General features: G+C 37.5%; 1 long non-coding RNA gene across 1 annotated transcript in view; it reads right to left on the bottom strand.

The window, feature by feature from the left end:
• Positions 1–816: 816 nt before the first annotated feature.
• The window catches only part of LOC307196932, a 386,149-nt gene continuing 363,301 nt past the window's right edge, over positions 817–23,664 (bottom strand). Inside the window, exon 4 of the long non-coding RNA XR_013831291.1 lies at positions 817–1,588. This is a non-coding gene — a long non-coding RNA (uncharacterized lncRNA). The remainder of the gene's footprint in view (positions 1,589–23,664) is intronic.

A 23,664-nucleotide genomic window follows, 5' to 3' on the forward strand; every position in this document is an offset into this window, starting at 1 on the left:
TATTGGGTGGCATTCCTTCATTTATTTTCTCTATCTTTCACCCCTCGGAGATAGGCTGAGTTTAAAATAGTCGCTGCATAATGTGTGAAGGAGACAAATCCTGAGAGGACTTAACCGTTCTGAGAAATAATTGTCTCTTATTCTTAAATATTTCCATGGGGGGAGGAAAGAAGGACATCAATTTTCACCCTAATTTTCGTTTGATCAGGAGAACTCATTTCTTTCTGAACAGTTTGTCTAAACTAGGTTTTGAAAAGTATCCGTCATATCCATATAGTAATGAAAAAGCTAAAACCCACCAGCAGAGAGCTGGGTTGATTTACTTTGGAATGCGAATACTTCAGGTTTTATCTTTTTTTATCTTAATGAAGCATGGTGCTGTTACGCAGGTGATCTGGACATTAAGGGCAAATAATCTACCCTGTAATGGAATGAATGTCTCTTTGAGGCAATTCAATGTAGAAACACTTTCATTTATTCACTGCAGATAATCAATTATCTTCTAAAAGAAGGGTAGCTCTTGATCACTTGTTTATAATTTAAAACAAATTACTTGTTCTTTCAGAGTTGTAGCTTATGAAAAGATAATTTAATGAACATTATATTAAGGATTAATCTTAATAATCATCATCATCATCTTACCACTGTATTGTCAAACCAGTTAGTCATTAGTCGGTACACTCTAATCAAGAATTTTTCTGTTAACGTTTCTATTCTACATAAATAGATGTGATGAAGTTTAGTATGTACATCAAAGTCATAGAAGAACACAGAAGTTGAAAGAAAATGAGAATTCTAAACTATTGATTCAGCTTCATGTTTAATTACTCATTCATATAGCCATTGATACTGCATTCTAGAAAACATTAATAATTGGAATTTTCTTATGAAATATCTATATATGACACCTCTGTTAAAATAGTAACAAATCATGACTTTGCCTAGTCAAAAGGAAAGCCTTGATGCTAACTTGCTGGAGTTTATTTTATCCCATTTCTGCTTTCTAGTTACCTACTAAATAAGGATATTATCTGTCAGATATTGTGTTGAAAATCTAGTTGTATATGATATTACCACTAAATAATCCTTTTATCTTTGTACTGCATGTCGAATTTAGTAAACATCATATTAAAATGTAGCCACCTTATCAATTGTAAGTACATAGTTATAATCATTTCAAATTATACTTAATTTCCTTCTGTAGGAGAAAAAAACTATATGCATAACAAATCAATATAAAATGAAAAAAGTAAACAACAGCTTGCTAAATAAGTAACAAAAAGTAATTCTCCATCAAAGCCTCAGTAATTACTGTGTGGAACAGGCTGCCCTTAATACAACAATTCATTAATTTTTCCAAATGAATTATGCAAGCCAATATTTTCTCTTCATTAATGTTCTGTTGAAGTCATTAAGTTTCATTAATGAATAACAAAGGAGCAATTGGGTCTTCATTCTGACTGATATATATTAATGTGCTTAACTTGAACTAAAATGTGTTTCCAGTCTGTAATCAAATTTGAATCAATCAAGTCAGTTTACCAGTCAAATGTCCTTTTGGAGCTCCAGCTGCTTCATGTGGGTGGCTCTGCACAAAGAACAAACAGAGAGTGACCCAGAAGGCTCCACGGCTCTGCCAAATATCACAACAATTCCTAATTACAATCTGTTTGATTTTCTAAAGGAGGATGCTGGTGCCTCACACAGAACTCCATGATCTGATTCTAATTATGATGAATGTGAATAAAAGCTTAAAATTAATCAGTGTAAGATAAATGACTATTAGCTAAAATGCCAGTTCCTTCCCCAAAGAAGAGAACAGATACATTTCTGCCAATGTTAGCTCTAAGAATATGAACACAAGCAGGTATTATCATTCCATTTTCATGTGAGATGTGGCCTACAAATATTAAAAGTGTCTAAAGAGCAACAAAGCTCATCTTGTTTACATTTCATGGCTGTCTATATGAAAACAAAGAATACTGGTTATTGGACTACCTAATATAATGACATCATGACCTATGGTCTTACTGCTGGGATTAAGCCTGGCCACACCCTTGGGGAATGTCTGAACAGAAACACTAAGACACTGAAACACTAAAATATTAAGATGCTTGTATTGTCCACCAGTTCCTCAGTCCACAGAGGGGACTCCAACACCAGAGGTGCTTCTCTATTTTCTAGATTCTTCAGAAAGAAAGAAACTTTAAGATTTCTCATCAATACAACTTTCTATTTTCTACTTTTATATCTTTGCAATGAGACCATTTTCATTTACTTATAGAGCTTCACACAAAAGATGGTAGTGTATCAAAGTCACCATTACACTTCTGAAAGAGTAATGAGTGCTTTGAGGTCCTTTTAGAAAAGCTTCAGTAGTTCAAGTTTTGCTGGATTTATGTTATGACATCTATAATGACAAGCCATCTGGATGAAAAGTAAAAGTTCTGTGAATTAACCAGATGTGTCCAAGTATCTAAATTTTCAGCATCAAAAGACTGAGTGAATTTTTAATCTTATGATAATTAGCTTTCTTGCTTGACTGAAAGATTGGAAGATTATTAACACCACTAATGGACAGCATCAGTCAGATGCCTTTTGGCCAGCATCCCTTGATTGTAAAGAATTAGTAGAGGGCAGTGCTTAAGAGTGGGGCCTTGGGAGCTAGACGGTACCAGGTTCAAATCCCACCTTTCCGTCTTGTTAGCAGGCTACCCTTCGAGCAGGTCATAAAACCTTGCTATTCTCATTTACAGTACAAAGATTTTAATCATGTCTACCTTCTAGAGTTGATATGAGGGTTATAGACACTGTCTAACATAACACAAGTTTGTGTGTGTGTGTGTGTGTGTATTCACTTAGTAATTTATTGCTCATTTTGAAGTTTTTCTATAAGTACTTAACTATATCTCTTTTTTATTGAAGTATAGTTGATGTCCAGTATTATATTAGGGAAGTATAGTTGATGTACAGTATTATATGTTACAGGTATACAATATAGTGATTTCACAATTTTAAAGGTTATACTTATAGTTATTATAAAATATTGGCTATATGTCTTGTGTTGTACAATATATCCTTATAGCTTATTTTATACCTAATCCCTTACTCCTTTTTTTTTTTTTTTTTTTGCGGTACGCGGGCCTCTCACCGTTGTGGCCTCTCCCATTGCGGAGCACAGGCTCCGGACGCGTAGGCTCAGCGGCCATGGCTCACGGGCCCAGCCGCTCCGCGGCATGTGGGATCCTCCCGGACCAGGGCACGAACCCGTGTCCCCTGCATCGGCAGGCAGACTCTCAACCACTGCGCCACCAGGGAAGCCCTCCCTTACTCCTATATTGCTTCTCCCCTCTTCCTTCTCCCAACTGGTAACCACACACAAGTTTTAAGTAAATATTAGGTATCACTGTTGCATGCATATTTTATTTTTTTCACGTATTAATGTCTTTAATGTCAGGAACTGGCTTAAAATCCTGTATGCCTAGCATACAGGATGTACTCAGTAATTATTTAATAAACATAACAAAATTTTCTTATGTTATATAATGCCTCCTTTTAGTGTAGATTAGGTTTTTAAAGCCTCCAAGCTCTACCTCTGATACTGTCCATCAACTGATTAGCGGTGCCTCGTTTGGGTAAGGAGTTCCCAGCAGATACATTTCTTAGAAAAAAGTTAGTTGAGAAAGGTAGAAATTTCTTACTACCAAAATTTAAAACCATGTCAAAATAGATCATTTTGCTCTCTATTATTATGATAAAAGCCCTTCTACTACAGATAAGCACAGTGAGATTTAGAAATTGCTGAAACTTGCCCAGCTATTGTTGGGGTGGGGGGAGAAGTGGGATTTGAACCAGGTGTTGTCTAACGTCCAAGGCCCCACTCTAACCACTGCCCTCTACTAATTTCACAATCAAGGGATGCTGGTTAAATGTCATCTGAGTGATGCAGACCATCGGCGGTGTAATAATCTTCTAATCTTACAGTCAAGCAGGAGGCTACCTTAAGATAAAAATTCAGTCAGTCCTTTGATCCTGGAAATTTTGATATTTAGGTATTGCCATATTATTGTGACAAAGGCACATATTGTACATTATGAAATATATCCTTTTAAAATGTTTAAGAATGATACAGAAGTATGAATTTTATTTTATTCCTTTGTAGATGTATTTTATATGCACTTATTGAGTCCCTATTACATAGGAAGCTCTGAAGATGCAGAAGTGAATTAGGTATGGCTCTTGCCCCAACTTGCAGGCCGAAAGAAGGAGGCGGGAATAAATACAATTTCAATATAACTGTAATGCAGTATTGTAGATATGTCTGAAATCTAGCAGTGCTGAAAGGATGGGGTGGTCAATTCTACCATAGGGAGGGAAGAGAAGGGTCAAGACAGGTGTAACTACATACATATATATATATAATGGAATATTAGTCAATCTTAAAAAAAAGAAGGAAATCCCCATTTGTGACAACATGAATGAGCCTTGAGGACATTATACTAAGTGACATAAGCCAGCCACAGAGGAACAAATACTCATGATTCAACATATACGAAGTATCTAAGATAGTAAAATTCATAAAAGCAGAGAATACAAAAGTAGTTGCTAGGAGTTGGGGGCTGGAAAAATTGAGTTTTTCAGTGGGTATAGAGTTTAAGTTACGCTAGTTGTTAAGGTCTCAAAATCTGCTATACAACAGTGTCTAGTGTCTATAATTAACAACACTTCAAAATTGTTAGGAGAGTAGATGTTAAGTATTCTTAACACACACACACACAGAAACCAAAAAAACCCACACGTACACACAAAACACAAAAACAAAGGGGCACAAGGAAACTCTGGGAGGTGTTGGACATAACTATTACCTTCATTGTGGTGATAGTATAATGAGTGTTTGCGTATGTCGAAATTCACCAAATTGTACAGATTAAATATGTATAGTCCTTTGTATATCAACTATAACTCAATACAGCTGTAAAAAGAGGAGAAACAATTACGAAACACCATGGTCCATTTGGTGAACTGCAAACAATTCAGTTTGCGACGCAGAAGAGCGCAAGAGGAGGAGATGTTATAGCGAGAAATGACTTTGGCTAAATAAGTTGGGAATGGATGCTGGAGGATTGTGTCTGTCATGCTTCAGTATATGGGCTTAGTGCTGGGGTCAACATTAGCCACTGAAACACAGATTTTAAGAAAGATCACTCTATTATGAATGAGGAGAATTGGAAAGACTGAAGACTGAGAGACCAGTTAGGAGATTATTATAATAGTCTGGTTGAAGGGTGATGATGGTTTAAATGAGTGGCTCTCAGTGCCAGCTACATAATAAAACAACCTGGGGAATTTTTCAAAATTACCGATTCCTGTATTCCACTCTAGATGAATTAAATCAGAATCTCCACGGGTAGAACCTGGCATGGGTATTTTAAAAAACATCCCCAATGTGTTGTAATATGCAGCTAATTTGGGGAGCTCATGGCCTGGATTATGATAGTAGAAGTGGAGATGGAGAGCTGAATTGGAGAGTTTTTAAGGTGTGAATTGTAGAGCAGTGCTTCTAAAATTTGGCTGTGTATAAGAATAAACAGAGGATCTTGCAAAAACTTCAGATTCTGATTCCCATAGGTCTAGGGAGGGGGCTGAGATCTGCATTTCTAACAAGCTCTCAGAAGATGTCAAAGCTTTTAGTCTTTAGACCATCTTTTGTGGAGCAAAATGATGTACTTTATAGGGTGGAGGGAGAGAGAAAATATGTCATGAATGGTTTCTTGTTTCTTTTTTTAAAAAATAAATTTATTTATTTATTGGCTGCGCTGGGTCTTCGTTGCTGCACGTGGGCTTTCTCTAGTTGCGTCAAACGTGGTCTACTCTTCGTTGCGGTGCGCAGGCTTCTAATTGTGGTGGCTTCTCTTGTTGTGGAGCACGGGCTCTAGGCATGTGGGCTTCAGTAGTTGTGCCTCGCGGGCTCAGTAGTTGTGGCTTGTGGGCCCTAGAGTGCAGGCTCAGTAGTTGTGGCGCACGGGCTTAGTTGCTCTGCAGCATGTGGGATTTTCGCGGACCACGGCTGGAACCTGTGTCCCTGGCACTGGCAGGCAGATTCTTAACCACTGTGCCACCAGGGAAGTCCCTGGCTTCTTAGTTCTGATTAGAATGAGTAAGAAAATCTGGCAATAAAATTTGGGAGAAAGATCATGAATTCAGTTTTGAGCATATAACATGTAATGTGCCTGGGAAAACTATGAGAGAACATGCTGGTTCTAGAGCTTGGACTAAATATCTGGGCAGGAGACAAAGATGTTTATGTCATCAGCCTCTTGAGAGTAGCAGAAACCATAGGAGTTGATAAAACTGCCTGGGTAAAGTGTGATTTGTGGATGTGGCCAAAGACGGAGTCCCAAGAGCTATAAGAATGGGACAGTAAGGGACAAGTTAACCACTAGCGGAAAAAATAGTAAGAATTTCCAAGATATGGAAGGCTAGTCCTTGTAAGATAGTGTCACAAAAACCAAGGTAAGAGAGAGGAATTCACGAGAGTGGTTAACGCTGTCAAAACCTGCTTGAGTCCCTGCAAGATAACTGAAAGCAGTCCATGGGATTTACCAATAGTCACTGTTGATCTGGGTGGAGGTGGCTTCAGAGTGCCAGTGAGTGGACAGTGGATTGGAGGCAAAGAAGTAGTGCCATATTTCTTAGAGATGCCGGCTGTACTGTGGAGGGAAGAGGAAGAGGCAACTAGGTAGAGGCAGTCACAGGGTCCAGAGAAGGGGCTTTTAAAAATTAACTTGTTTGCACATTAATTTTGACCATCTATCATTTAAAGAGTTGGTTTATTATCTCTCTTTAACATATGAAAAAGATACATTTTTAATTGATTTTGGCCTGATCCAGTATTTTAATTTACACTTTGCTGCTAGTTTAAGTCACTAAATACCACCTTAATGTCTTTCTGTTTCTAATTCTCTCTCTCTTTTTTTTTTTTTTTTTTTTTTTTTTTGCGGTACGCGGGCCTCTCACTACTGTGGCCTCTCCCGTTGCGGAGCACAGGCTCCGGACGCGCAGGCTCAGCGGCCATGCCTCACGGGCCCAGCCGCTCCGCGGCATGTGGGATCCTCCCGTACCGGGACATGAACCCGTGTCCCCTGCATCGGCAGGCGGACTCTCAACCACTGCGCCACCAGGGAAGCCCTCTAATTCTCTTTTTAATTCTGAATATAAATTGCTCACAAAGGGTCTTTAAGCTCTAACATAGACAACTTTCTCCATTCTCTGGTTCTCAGACTCACCAGCTATTCTCAGGTCCTTCCTCTCGGGCAAGTCCACTTCACAACATCTGTTCTCAGCACCTGTTTTCCATGGTGTCTAAGCTGGTAGTAATTTCCTTACTCAAGGCTTCTCTGACAATTGAGGGTGGGTTTTTATCCTTGAATGTATATTAGAATTACTTTTAGGAATACAGATGCTTGGGCCTCCCCACAGACCATTTAAATCAGAATCTCTGAGGTAGGACCCAGGTCCCTGCATGTGATTCTTCTGTGCAGCTGGGGTTGAGAAGTATCGCTTTATAGACACTGGGACTTTTAGTTCTTCTGCACAGTGTGAAGAAAACCAAGATACCTGTTTTAATAGGTTAATTCCTGCATATCGGATGAACATATTGATCTTGGGAATATTATTTTTATAATGTCACAAAAACCTACTGAAAGAAGAAAGAATGATCCTAGGCAGAAAGTTTAGGGCTGAGATAATTCCTGGGAAAGAAGTGTGAATTCAGATAGGAGAGGGAAGGATCTAGAAACATTATCTGAAAATCTATGAGGCTGAACAGAAGCTTGGAAAGATGTTAGAATCAAACCAGAAGTAGCTGGAAGAGTGACAATGAAATTGTACCTAGGACAGGACCACAAGGGACAGATGATTTCATGAGATTGTGTTTACAATGGAGGGAAAGAACACTAGCAGCTTGGAGTGTCAGGTGGCTTTTAGGAAAACAGTCTCTACTTGAAACATGAAGTTGCATCTGAATTACAGACAAGGATAATCTTGCTTTATCAAGAACTCAAGAAATAGCCTCTCCAGGCTGGAGCTAAAATACGTTAGGAAAAACAAAGCAAGAGTTTGGCAAACTCTTATAACCTGGCTCTTGCCGAGTAATTGGCCAACAACAGCTCCTCATTTCAGAGTATAATGATTCTTGTTAATTCTGCATTTGAGATATGGTTTAAATGGGGTTATATTTAAATTCCCATTTCTGGCTGTGCCTGTGACCACTGATTAATTTGAAGAGATGTTTCTGCTATGAGAATAGATGACCCATCAGTCAGTTGCTAAATGATCACTGCAATTTAGACCTTGGCACTGAGAATTTTATTCAGTTAAGTCCAAATGACCATTTAAAAGCACCAAATTTAAACTTTCTTTCATGACTGAACAATTGCCTAGTTCTCAGTAATATAAAAGCCGAAAAAGTATAAGCAACCAGACAACAAGCTAATTTAGGGCAGAACTAATTAAGTGCAGTTTTGCTCACACTGCAATCAATTTTAGTAGTTTTCTGTCTTTTTAAATTATTGAAAATAAAAATTAGAAAATGTTTAAATCCATTTTAAATTCCTTTAATAGCTAAGTTACAATATTTGAAGGATAGATGTTATTAGCTCCTACGATTATTCCACATTTGTCACAGTAATTATGAACTTGCTACTGTGTTTACTGTTGCGTTAATTTGGTTATAAATGCCAAAATGGTTTTCATGAAATACTTCTTTGCTGGTAAAGCACATTTAGTATGTGGTACTTGTATTGAAACTTCATAACTTGTTACAACATTAATATGTAATCATTATAAAACAAAAAGGTAATACTCATAAAGGGAACAGCTATTAAATCTAAGATATTAGAATTTATTAGATTGCTAATTGTAATTTATATTGACATAAAATAATTTAGCTTAGCAATGAATACTTATTAGGAGGAAAGATTTTACTTCTTAGGCATCTTTTTGACTCTAGAAAAAAATTTTCTAGTTTGTGAAGGAAACAATTTATTTAGTGACCTGTGTTTCTCCTCATCTGATACTCTCATCGACATTAACGAATTGGTTTTCTAGAACTATGCATCCAGCATAAACACTACATGTGGCTGTTGAGGTCTAGAGATGTGGTCAGTCTGAATGGCGGAGGGCTGATTCAGATTTTGACTATTTAGTATGACAAAATATGTATAAAGTATGTTATTGCTATTGTTATATTGGCTACATGTTGAAATAATCATATGTGGATATGTTAGTATGAATAAAGAGGCGGGCAGCAGTCAAAACAATAGAACCCTGAGGCTCATACTAAGGATTTTAGATTTTTTTCCTAACTGCCTAAGAAGACATCAACAGGTTTTGAGATGAGAGTAACAAGACTGTCTTTTTGTTTTTGGTTTATTTTTTGCGGTACGCGGGCCTCTCACTGCTATGGACTCTCCCGTTGCAGAGCACAGGCTCCGGACGCGCAGGCTCAGCGGCCATGGCTCACGAGCCCAGCCGCTCCGCGGCATGTGCGATCTTCCCGGACCGGGGCACGAACCCGTGTCCCCTGCGTCGGCAGGCAGACTCTCAACCACTGCGCCACCAGGGAAGCCCAAGACTGGTTTTTGAATAGATAATTTGGCTTCTGTGAGAAGAATGGAATTGGGGTGGGGGAGTGAGATTGATGTAGAAAAACTGGGATTCTTTCACTAATCGAAGCAGTTTAGGTGTGAGTGCTGAGTGGGGAGAGGGACAGACTGATGGCTTTATTTTGAGGGTAGAATAAAATAAATTGATGACAGAAGCAATATTCTGGAATGTGCTTAGACAAAGACATATGGAGGGAAAAGTCCAGTTTGTTTGGCATGCAAGTTCCAAATTTGCCCTGTTTATTGACCTAACTTAAAATTCAGCGTATCTGGGTATATAGCTCTGTAAAATATCAGAAACACATTTAGCTGCATTTTAGGATAACAAGGGATCTCTCAGGAGAGCCTGTACTCTATGTCTTCTGAAAGCATTAGATCATCAAAAAACTCACTGACCCTACTGACACATTTGCAGTCATAGAGAGAACTGTATTTTACAGTAGTGAAGGTGATTTTGTGTGCTATGCTATTAATCTTTATGAGCCTAAAGATCACCAAAATTCAATAAGAAGGTAAAACTAATTATCCAAAGATGTGAGGGGAAAGAATCTGTGCCTTCCATGACTTTTATGTATTCTGCCTAAATGGAGCCTTTAAATTGAGCCTGCAACCCACTCAGTGAGATGCTTTTAAAAAATGAGCACAACTCAGACATTTTTACTTTGAATGCCTCACTCACTATTTAACATTCTATCTTCATATACTGTCTACATTGTTAAATTGCTTGAAACTGCAGAGCAGTCAAGCAGTACACAAATTAAGCCACAAAGTAATCGGATTTCAATCACTAAATATTCACAGCTCAATTAAGTTATTTACTGAGATGTTTGTCTTAGCTGTTGAAATCTTTGCATATTTATAGGCACTTCACACTAATCTTTTAAAAATATCCTGATGTGAAAATAAAAAGCCACATTTGTTTTATAAGGTAGGTAAAAATTATGGCTCCAGGTATTTATTTATTTACTTATTTGCAGTACGCGGGCCTCTCACTGTCGTGGTATCTCCCGTTGCAGAGCACAGGCTCCGGACGCACAGGCTCAGTGGCCATGGCTCACGGGCCCAGCCGCTCTGCGGCATGTGGGATCTTCCCGGACCGGGGCACGAACCCGCGTCCCCTGCATCGGCAGGCAGACTCTCAACCACTGCGCCACCAGGGAAGCCCATGGCTCCAGGTATTTAAAAATGAATAAAAAGTCAATTACGTTCAAGTTTTCCAAGAGTATGATTTGGTATCTATAATAGAAAGCTGACTACAAATTGCTTGATTATGCTTTTGTTTCTGAAAAAGAATATTGAAAAAATATGTGATCCACGTTACAATTTAATCTTCTGTTTTTCCCTCCATTTTCCGATGTTACAGATGGATCATATTTCTCAGAATCGGCACTTCTATCTTCTGCTTCATATTTAACCATAAAATTGTGAGAATGGCTCTGTATAACTTGGTTCAATTCAACTTTTGAGGTTTCATTTCCTTCACAGCAATGAAGGGATAATAATAGCTACCTAAGACAAGGTGGTTCCAGTGTTCACTTGATAAGAGTAAAAAACTCTCTTTAATGCCTGGTAAAAAATTTGTCTTAATATATTTATAATATGTGATAACAGTGGCTAATAGTCGTAGCAAGGCCTTGCTAAAGACTTAGACCTGATTTAAAGTGCTTTACAAATATCTCCTTTAATCTTTAGAGCCTACTTTAATACCCATTTTACAAATTAGAAACATTTTTAGGCTGGAGGATGTTAATTGCCTAGCTTGGTAGTACATTACAAGAGGCAGAGAAGTATATTCTAACTAGATCTGTCTGAATTCAGAGCCTAAGCTCTCAAATATTATACTTTATTGATTCTCTTACACCAAGTGATATAACCCATTTATTAGTCTCCTATTGCTACAGCAACAAACTACTACAAATTTAGTGGATTAAAACAGCACGGGTTCATTATTTTATAGTCTGAAGTCTGAAATGGGTCCTACAGGATTAAAAACAAAAGCGGAGTACCTACTGGAGACTGGAGGAGAGAGTTCATTCCTTGGCTTTTCCAGCTTCTAGAGGCTGCTTGCATTCCTCTGCTTCTGTGTCCCTTCTCCTTCTCTGATTTGACCCTCTGCCTCCCTCTTATAATCCTTGTGGATTATATTGGACCCACCCGGATAATCTAGTAAATCTCTCCATCCCAAGACCATTAAGGTTATCACACCTGCAAAGTCCTTTTTCCCATGTAAAGTAACATATTCACAGGTTCTGAGGATTAGGATATGGCATCTTTGGTGGAGACCTGCCATATTCATAAAAAGTACTTTTTAGCACATGTCTTGGAAAATGGCTGCAAACTCTATGTATGGCCGTAAAACATCTTATTAATAGAGTGATACAATTCAATAAATTTGATCATCCAAACTCATTGTGAATCTGTAGGTTGCAAGCTTTGACCAGTGGGAATGTAAAAAGTTACAAAGAGAAAAACAAATATCGTATATTAACACATATATGTGGAATCAGAAAAAATTGGTATAGACGATCTTATTTACAAAGCAGAAATAGAAACATAGATGTAGAGAACAAACGTGTGGGTACCAAGGGGGAAAGGCAGGGGTGGGATGAATTGGGAGATAGCGATTGACATATATACACTATTGATACTGTGTATAAGATAGATAACTAATGACAACCTACTGTATAGCACAGGGAACTCTACTCAATGCTCTGTGGTGACCGAAATGGGAAGGAAATCCAAAAAAGAGGGGATATATGTATATGTATGGCTGATTCACTTGCTGTACAGTAGAAACTAACACAACATTGTAAAGCAACTATACTCCAATAAAAATTTTTTAAAAAGTTGATACGCAAAACTCCTCCTAGGAGATCAATTCTTTCATTCAAGCACCATCTGCCTAGGGCAACTCTTTATCAGTTAATATTCACCAGACTTGGAGAATTTGTTTTATAATCATATGTGATAATTATATCACCCCATTTAAAAATTTCTACATAAAATACTCCTGGTGTAAAGACCATTTACTTCAACCTTAAATTATAGTAATTTAGAAAAAAGCATTTAAATAAGAGGGTAAGAGAGAATTTAAACAATATCTACTTTTAAAAAACATTTTTTAAAGTCTTTATTGAATTTGTTACAATATTGCTTCTATTTTTATGTTTTTGGTTTTTTGGCCCCAAGGCATGTGGGATCTTAGCTTCCCGACCAGGGATCAAACCCGCACCCCCTGCACTGGAAGGTGAAGTCTTAACCACTGTACCACCAGGGAAGTCCCTGAAAAACATTTCTTATAATTAGAAAATATTTAGGATATTATGAAGACATTTAGGGTATTAGAAGATACTGTGAGATTGAAAACATCATTAACTTAAGGTTTTTTTGTTTGTTTTACCTAAAAATAATTCTAATATATCCTATGTTAGTATTAAAAGTGATACATATTAACTTTTCCATGAGTGGCTCAAAGAGAAAAAATAATCTGTATTATTATTATTAGTCTTACAATTCTTAAAGTCATAGTAGAGATTTCTCTCCTTCATTTCAGCCTTCAGAATATCAATACATATAAGGAACACTTTTTTGTTACATTCTGAGAGAATAATTCCTGTTTACTCTTTTTCTCCCTCCCTCCTGCCTTTTTTCTCTTTCTCTTTCTTTCTTCCTTTCTTTCTTGCTCTCTTTTACCCTCTCTCTCTTTCCCTCTCTCTCTTTCTTTCTTCCTTTCTCTCTCTCTTTCTCTCACTTTCCTTCTTTCTTTCACAGTACTTCTTCCTGTGACAAATATAAGAGAAGATTACACCATAAAAGGGCATGGTTAGAAACTCTTTATGTCTTCTGTCCCAAGTTTTATATGACATGAAATTTTTCCTCAAAATGACATATGGGACGACTATTTCTTCCGCTCCACCTGTAGCTGGAGCATGTCCTTGCCATTTCAATTCTGTGACCAGTCACTTCCCAGGTTAAGGGATGAGAGGGCTTCCGCTGCCCACTGCCTTCCCACCCCAATGCAATTTAACACAAAGAAAGAGACAGACATTTTTAGCATAATGCACAAAATAAATGCTTCTAGGTGCGTTGTTTTTGAAGTCTTCAGCATCAGAGAAAGTAAGAATGCTGGAGAGAAACCATGGGGCCTCTGGATCAGAGAGTGAGGAGAAGAGGAGGGACCTTGGGGCGGGGCGTGGGAAGGAGAAAGATAATCGGTTTAAGAGCCTCAGAAATAAGGTGACCATATGTGCGTGGGTATATCTCTGGGCTTTCTATCCTGTTCCATTGATCTATATTTCTGTTTTTGTGCCAGTACCATACTGTCTTGATTACTGTAGCTTTGTAGTATAGCTATTTGTAATGAGGTGGATAGACCTAGAGTCTGTCATACAGAGTGAAGTAAGTCAGAAAGAGAAAGACAAATACCGTATGCTAACACATATATATGGAATTTAAGAAAAAAAAATGTCATGAAGAACCTAGGGGTAAGACAGGAATAAAGACACAGCCCTACTAGAGAATGGACTTGAGGATATGGGGAGGGGGAAGGGTAAGCTGTGACAAAGTGAGAGAGTGGCATGGACATGTATACACTACCAAACATAAAATAGATAGCTAGTGGGAAGCAGCTGCATAGCACAGGGAGATCAGCTCGGTGTTTTGTGGCCACCTAGAGTGGTGGGATAGGGAGGGAGACGCAAGAGGGAAGAGATATGGGAACATATGTTTATGTATAACTGATTCCCTTTGTTATGAAGCAGAAACTAACACACCATTGTAAAGCAATTATACTCCAATAAAGATGTAAAAAAAAAAAAAGAGCCTCAGAGACCAGTACGGATGGTGTTGGAGAGAGCCTGGGATACGCTAAGGATAAAAATCAGGCAGCTCACCAGCTGAGGGGCAAGTGAGTGAGGTACAGAGATTCCCTGTCTGTGGAGGACTCTGTACGTTGCAACCCACGGCTCCAGCCTGGAGTTAAGAGCTTTTCTGAATACCTTTCTGCACCTTCCTCATCTGTGCCACTGAAGTACAAAATTGAGGTTTTATTATTATTATTGCTCTTTCTTTTTCTTTATAGGAAATGAATGTGCTGCCCTGACTTTCTGATGTTAAGTACATAGGAAAAAGGAGTTACACAAGCATTAAACGTATGAGAAATTATATTTCAAAGGAACAATGCTTTCTAGGTGATGGGCTTGGAACATGATTTGATCTGTCAGTGAAAACAAGAATGCTATAGTCACATTTTCTTCTCTGAGGCTGACAATACTGATTACTTCCTATAATACAAGACATGTGGGAGCTGAAAAATGGATGCTGTTTTTTTTTGCATCCAAAACGGCTTTCAAAATTGCTGAATCATCTTATTCTGTTATTAGCTTTACTTTCTCTGAGATATTAAAAAGTCTTGCTTTCTTTTCAGGACAAACGAAAGTTCTTAATGAGAGCTTAGAGCATCTTAGAATTCAGGGCAATGTGTGTTTTTCAAAAAATTTTCAATAAAGTGGTAACACAATCTGTTATAATTATTTTCATCTCTTAAGTTTTATGCTTCACCATAATGAGGCACATGCTTCCATTAGAACAGCGACTTTACGGCATTTACTTGCTTATATGTTTGCCTTATCATTAGACTAACAACTCACTGAGAACAAGGATTGAGATTTTAGTTCTGTTACATAAGAGAAACTCAAAAAAAACTATCCTTTGATTAATAAATTAAAAATCAGCTATCTTTTGGGATCTGGAACTCTCAGATAGGCAAGTTCACAAATAGACTCTGTTATGGGTTGAATTGTGTCCCCCTCCGCCGCCCCCAAAAAGGCATGAGGTCCTGGGTCCCAGTACCTCAGAATGTGACCTTTTTTAAAGAAATAATGTCATTGCAGATGTAATTGGTTAAGTTAAGATGAGGTTATATTGGAGGAGGGTGAACTCCTACACCAAGATGACTGGTGTCTTTACAGAAAGACAGCTGTGTGAAGAGAAAGACACATAGGGAGAAGCCATGGAACGACAGAGGACCCAAGTGATGCATCTACAAGCCAAAGACTGCCGGTGAGCCACTAACTAGAGGTAGGGAGAGGCCTGGAAGGATCCCTGACACGTTTCAGAGGGAGAGTCAGCATCTTGATTTTGGATTCTAGCTCCCAGACCTGTGAGGCAGTAAAGTTCTGTTGTTTTAAGCCATCCAGTTGGTTGTATTTTATTACAACAGCCCTAGGAAACTAATACAGAACTTCCTCATGAAGTATTTCTTAATTATAAATCTAAAGGTCTTAAGGAATGTTCCTTTATATTATAATAAACTAGTTTATTTTAGAGATGGGATGTTGTGAACTTATCTAAGCCACTTTGGTGGTTTCCATTTATTATATTTCCTTCTTGTGATGTCAAGTGCTTTTAATTATTGAGGGTGGGTGATGGCTGTAGGCTTCCCACACAACCTCACTACATGGTTGTATTTTAAAATAAAGCAAGTTGCAAACCAAATTCTGCATACTTTGAAGCAGATACTAGAGAGCAGGCACAAAACAGTCATTCATGTTGTGCTTGTTAAGACCCATGAGTTCCCACCTCTGTCTTTTTAGGCCCTCCAATAAGCATCTTCTCTAAAAGGTTCACTTGAAGCAGATGCAACAATAATCTAAAACAGCTCCTCCAACCTTTTCTATATCATGACACTCTGATACAACTGTGGGGAAAGGATGAGGTTAATCAAAGCCAGGGATGCTCGGCCCACGGGCTTTGGCTACCTAGGGCTGTACCCAGGAGCCCTGAGGCTCAGACTCCTCTGTACATTTCTGAGGAGGAGACCTAACAGAGCCCTAAGTTATAAACATCATGGGCTACTGGGCATGATAGATTCTTAGACCACGCTCCTGCCAGGGCTGAGGGACCTATGATGTGTTTTTAGTCAATCCACATATAGTGGACAAAACACTTTCTACCAATTAAATATCACTTCTTAATCCTTTATGCCAATTCATACCTTAAAAGTGCTTATGATAAATAAAGACAATTAAAGCTTTTGTCGAAGCTGCCTCTAGAATGAGAACTGATTAAGAGTCTTTAAAATGCTAACCAATGACTATGGAGGGTGTAATCCTGATGAAAGTATTGCACATTTTATCTAATTGCCCCTAGGGTGAACTATTATGCCAGCTATCACACCATTTATGCTCAAGTATTTTAAAATAAATTTTATAGTAGATGGATTCATTTATTCAATAAACATTTATTGAACATTCACTATGTGCCAGACACCATGCTAGAATCTGGAAATACCAAGGCATATAAAATATATTTCTTGTCCTCAGGTTATTCAAAGTCTAGTGCTAATAAATAGGGACATTAAATACACAATTACTTGTGTTTCTGTGTGAGTTGAGTGGATAATGAAAACCTGGATATGGTGCATGTAATAATTCAGATGTGCATCTTCATAGTATCTCTACGCAGATTCCCTGCATCACACATTGGTAAACTTCCTCAAACTGTACAAATCCCTTTGCAGTAAATAACCTGACTTCATGTTTTTGATGTTTGACTGATGACAGCTTTTAAGATTCACCCCTCCCTTTTCTTCTCTACATCTGAGCAAGCTAAGAAAGCCTGGATTCTCCCCCTTTTGGGCCTGGTGGAAAATTCAGACCACACGAGCTCCTGCCTGCATATGGGATCCCTCACTGTCCCCACCTCCTAACCACAATAAAAACCACAAGTCAGTTTACTTTCCTTCTTCTCTCAGGCCATTTCAGACTAGCTGGGGAGATCTGCCTGTTCCTCCTGAAAGGCTCATTATGCCACTAAGAAACCTTTTTTTTTGTACCCTCTTTGTGTGTGTGTGTGGCATCATCAATATTTGCTGAAAGAGAAAATGTTTTCTAAGGAGTGGTCATGGTGTTAATATTGTAAGGGGATCAGGTCAGATAAATCACAATCAGACTTTACATGAAGGAAAGTTTAACTGTTTCAGTAGAGGTATTGAGAGTAGCTGCTGGCGGGCAGGTGGGTTGGGTGAAGGGTTTTTTCTTGAGCCATAGAAGTTTGTCTCCTCATTTAAAAAAGTTTCAAATAACTTTGTTAATCATAACTGAAATTTGATTTTTCGTCATGTTTGTTTTGCATATGGGCCTTCACTTTTGATTTTTCACACTAAAATTCAAAGTAAATGATGGGAAAGTTAACGGAAGGGTAAGTACATAGTACTACTCAAAAGGGGAAAATACTGAGCCAATTTTCCGCATCCTTATTAGTATGGCCAAGATGGGTGTTTTAAGTGTAAAAATTTAATTCAAATTCCGCATAAGTGCAATTATTTTCTTACACAAAGGGGTTCCTACTTTGAAGAAATAACTTCTAATTATATGCAGTTTAATTTGAATGTAAATGTGCTCCTGGCATTAGGACCCTGCTGAATCTAACAACTGCTGTCTCAAAAGGCGGATCATTTGAAGCTGCTGCAGCTTGAAACAGCCCGTTTTCATAGCTCCTGTTTCTGAAATGGCCATTGTTTAAGCTCTCATATTTGAAATTCTAGTTTTTCTAAAAATTAAAAACAAAGATTTTGAAAGAAAAGCAACTTACCATCACCAACAGAATGGGGAAAAAAGGTAGTTCATTGAAAGACTTTAGTTTTAAAAGTAGAAAAAAATTTTGGTCTTCTGCTAAATGCTAATGAGGCATACATAGGCTCTGAGTTGATAAGATAAATAAGGTTTAACTTTCTCCCTAGTTACTAAGGAGGCTATTATATCTGATAACACATCCTAGTCTTACATAAGAAAAGCACAATTTGCCTGTTAACATGACACTGACTCTACAGCTTGTGGATCATCAATCTTGCCATTGTTGGGTTAAGAGCTGTTAATTCCTTCAGAAGACTGTAGCTTTGTTTTTACCATTTGTCCTAGGTTCTGTATAGCTTTGTTTTTACCATTTGTCCTAGGGTTCTGTCTGACCATTTCTTTTCTTTTTTAGTATAGTTTTTAGCACTTTTTATCATTGGTGGATTTGTTTTTTGGTTTGGTTGCACTCTCCTTTCTTTCTTCCTTTCTTTTTTTTCTTTCTTTTTATTACTTTTAAATTTTTAATAATTTCTTTATTTTAATAACTTTATTTTATTCTTTTCTTTCTTTCTTTGTTTTTTTCTCACTTTTCTTCTGAGCCATGTGCCTGACAGGGTCTTGGTGCTCTGACCAGGTCCTCAGGCCTGAGCCTCTGAGGTAGGAGAGCTGAGTTCAGAACATTGGTCCACCAGAGATCTCCCAGCTCCAAGTAGTATCAAACAGCAAAAACTCTCCCAGAGGTCTCCATCTCAAAGCTAAGACTCAGCTCCACTCAATGACCAGCAAGTTACAGTGATGGACACCCTATGCCAAACAACTAGCAAAATAGGAACACAACAGCACCCATTAGCAGAGAGGCTGCCTAAAATCATAATAAGGTCACAGACACCCCAAAACACACCACTGGACACAGTCCTGCCCACGAGAAAGACAAGATCCAGCCTCATCCACCAGACCACAGGCACCAGTCCCTTTCACAAGGAAGCCTACAAAGCCCGCTGAACCAATCTTAGCCACTGTGGGTAGACACCAAAAACAACAGGAACTATGAACCTGCAGCCTGCAAAAGGGAGACCCCAAACACAGTAAGTGAAGCAAAATGAAAAGACAGAGAAGCACACAGCAGATGAAGGAACAAGGTAAAAACCCACCAGACCAAAGAAATGAAGAGGAAATAGGCAGTCTACCTGAAAAAGAATTCAGAGAAATGATAGTAAAGATGATCCAAAATCTTGGAAACAGAATGGAGAAAATACAAGAAACGTTTAAGGAGGACCTAGAAGAACTAAAGAGCAAACAAACAATGATGAACAACACAATAAGTGGAATTAAATATTCTCTAAGGAATCAGTAGCAGAATAAGCAAGGCAGAAGAACAGATAAGTGACCTGGAAGATAAAATAGTGGAAATAACTACTACAGAGCAGAATAAAGAAAAAATAATGAAAAGAATAGAGGATAGTCTCAGAGATCTCTGGGACAACATTAAACGTACCAACATTCAAATTATAGGGGTCTCAGAAGAAGAGGAAAAAAAAAGGGACTGAGAAAATATTTGAAGAGATTATAGATGAAAAACTTCCCAAATATGGGAAATAGTCAATCAAGTCCAGGAAGCTCACAGAGTCCTATACAGGAAAAATCCAAGGAGAAACATGCCAAGACACATATTAATCAAACTACCAAAAGCTAAATACAAAGAAAAAATATTAAAAGCAGCAAGGGAAAAGCAACAAATAACATAAAAGGGAATCCCCATACGGTTAACAGCTGACCTTTCAGCAGAAACTCTGCAAGCCAGAAGGGAATGCCAGAACATATTTAAAGGGATGAAAGGGAAAAACCTACAACCAAGATTACTCTCCCCAGCAAGGATCTCATTCAGATTTGATGGAGAAATTAAAATCTTTACAGACAAGCAAAAGCTAAGAGAATTCAGCACCATAAAACCAGCTTTACAACAAATGTTAAAGGAACTTCTTTAGGCAGGAAACAAAAGAGAAGGAAAAGACCTACAGTAACAAACCCAAAACAATTAAGAAAATGGTAATAAGAACGATATTTATTAAGAATCGATAACTACCTTAAATGTAAATGGATTAAATGCTCCAACCAAAAGATGCAGACTGGTTGAATGGATACAAAATGCTGTATATATGGATAGATAGATAGACAGATATAGATATAGATATATATGCTGTCTACAAGAGACCCACTTCAGACCTAGGGACACATACAGACTAAAAGTGAGGGGATGGAAAAAGATATTCCATGCAAATGGAAATCAAAAGAAAGCTGGAGTAGCAATTCTCATATCAGACAAAATACACTTTAAAATAAAGACTATTAGAAGAGACAAAGAAGGACACTACATAATGATAGAGGGATCAATCCAAGAAGAAGACATAAAAATTTTAAATATTTATGCACCTAATATGGGAGCACCTCAATACATAAGGCAAATGCTAACAGCCATAAAAAGAGAATTCAACAGTAACACAATCATAGCAAGGGACTTTAACATCCCACTTTCACCAATGGACAGATCATACAAAATGAAAATAAATAAGGAAACACAAACTTTAAATGATACATTAAACAAGATGGACTTAACTGATAATTATAGGACTTTCCATCCAAAAACAACAGAATACATGTTCTTCTCAAGTGCTCATGGAACATTCTCCAGGATAGATCATATCCTCGGTTGCAAATCAAACCTTGGTAAATTTAAGAAACTTGAAGTCATACCAATTATCTTTTATGACCACAATGCTATGAGATTAGATATAAATTCCAGGGAAAAATCTGTAAAAAATACAAACACATGGAGGCTAAACAATACACTAATAAATAACCAAGAGATGACTGAAGAAATCAAAGAGGAAATAAAAAAATACCTAGAACCAAATAACAATGAAAACACAATGACCCAAAACCTGTTGGATGAAGCAAAAGCACTTCTAAGAGGGAAGTTTATAGCAATACAATTCTACCTCAAGAAAGAAGAAACATCTCAAATAAACAACCTAACCTTACACCTTACAAAGCAATTAGAGAAAAAAGAACAAAAACCCCCCAAAGTTAGCAGAAGGAAAGAAATCATAAAGATCAGATCAGAAATAAATGAAAAAGAAATGAAGGACACAGTAGCAAAGATCAATAAAACTAAAAGCTGGTTCTTTGAGAAGATAAACAAAATTGATAAACCTTTAGCCAGACTCATCAAGAAAAAAAGGGAGAAGACTCAGATCAATGGAATTAGAAATGAAAAAGGAGAAGTAACAACTGACATTGCAGAAATACAAAGGATTATGAGAGATTACTACAAGCAACTATATGTTAAAAAAATGGACAACCTGGAAGAAATGGACAAATTCTTAGAAAAGCACAACGTTCTGACACTGAACCAAGAAGGAATAGAAAATATAAAGAGACCAATCACAAGCACTGAAATTGAAATTGTGATTGAAAAGTTTCCAACAAACAAAAGCCCAGGACCAGATGGCTTCACAGGAGAATTCTATCAAACATTTAGAGAAGAGTTAACACCTATCCTTCTCAAACTGTTCCAAAATATAGCAGAGGGAGGAACACTCCCAAACTCATTCTACGAGGCCACCATCATCCTGATACCAAAACCAGAAAAAGATGTCAAAAAGAAAGAAAACTACAGACCAAAATCACTGATGAACATAGATGCAAAAATCCTCAACAAAATACTAGCAAACGGAATCCAACAGCACGTTGAAAAGATCATACAACATGATCAAGTGAGGTTTATCCCAGGAATGCAAGGATTCTTCAATATACGCAAATCAATCAATGTGACAAACCATATTAACAAACTGAAGGAGAAAAACCATATGATCATCTCAATAGATGCACAAAAAGCTTTTGAGGAAATTCAACACCCATTTATGATAAAAACCCTCAAGAAAGTATGCATAGAGGGAACTTACCTCAACATAATAAAGGCCATATATGACAAACTCACAGCCAACATCTTTCTCAGTGGTGAAAAACTGGAACTGTTTCCTCTAAGATCAGGAACAAGACAAGGTTGCCCACTCTCACCACTATTACTCAACATAGTTTTGGAAGTTTTAGCCAGAGCAATTGGAGAAGAAAAGAAATAAAAGGAATCCAAATCAGAAAAGAAGTAAAACTGTCACTGTTTGCAGATGACATGATATTATACATAGAGAATCCTAAAGATGCTACCAAAAAAATTCTAGAGCTAATCAATGAATTTGGTTAAGTAGCAGGATACTAAATTAATGCACAGAAATCTCTTGCATTCCTATACACTAATGATGAAACATCTGAAAGAGAAATTAAGGAAACACTGCCATTTACTGCTGCAACAAAAAGAATAAAATACCTTGGAATAAACCTACCTAAGGAGACAAAAGACCTGTATGCAGACAACTATAAGACACTGCTGAAAGAAATTAAACATGATACAAACAGATGGAGAGATATACAATGTTCTTGGATTTGAAGAATCAACACTGTGAAAATGACTGTACTACCCAAAGCAATCTACAGATTCAATGCCATCCCTATCAAACTACCAGTGGCAGGTTTTACAGAACTAGAACAAAAAATTTCACAGTTTGTATGGAAACACAAAAGACCCCGAGTAGCCAAAGCAATCTTGAGAAAGAAAAATGGAGCTGGAGGAATCAGGCTCCCTGACTTCAGACTATACTACAAAGCTACAGTAATCAAGACAGTATGGTACTGGCACAAAAACAGAAATATAGATCAATAGAACAGGATATAAGGCCCAGAGATAAACCCACACACATATGGTCAACTTATTTTTGATAAAGGAGGCAAGAATATACAATGGAGAAAAGACAGCCTCTTCAATAAGTGGTGCTGGGAAAACTAGACAGCTACATGGAAAAGAATGAAATTAGAACACTCCCTAACACTATGCACAATAATAAACTCAAAATGGATTAAAGACCTAAATGTAAGGCCAGACACTATAAAACTCCTAGAGGAAAACATAGGCAGAACAACCTATTACATAAATCACAGCAAGCTCCTTTTTGACCCAGCTCCTAGAGAAATGGAAATAAAAACAAAAATAAACTAATGGGACCTAATGAAACTTCAAAGCTTTTGCACAGCCAAGGAAACCTTAAACAAGACAAAAAGACAACCCTCAGAATGGGAGAAAATATTTGCAAATGAAGCAACTGACAAAGGATTAATCTCCAAAATTTTTAAGCAGCTCATCCAGCTCAATATCAAAAAAACAAACAACACAGTCCAAAAATGTGCAGAAGACCTAAATAGACATTTCTCCAAAGAAGATATACAGATTGCCAACAAACACATAAAAGAGTACTCAACATCACAACTCATTAGAGAAATGCAAATCAAAACTACAATTAGGTATCACCTCACAC

Source organism: Stenella coeruleoalba (assembly GCF_951394435.1).
Source record: "Stenella coeruleoalba genome assembly, chromosome: 14".
Classification (NCBI taxonomy): domain Eukaryota; kingdom Metazoa; phylum Chordata; class Mammalia; order Artiodactyla; family Delphinidae; genus Stenella; species Stenella coeruleoalba.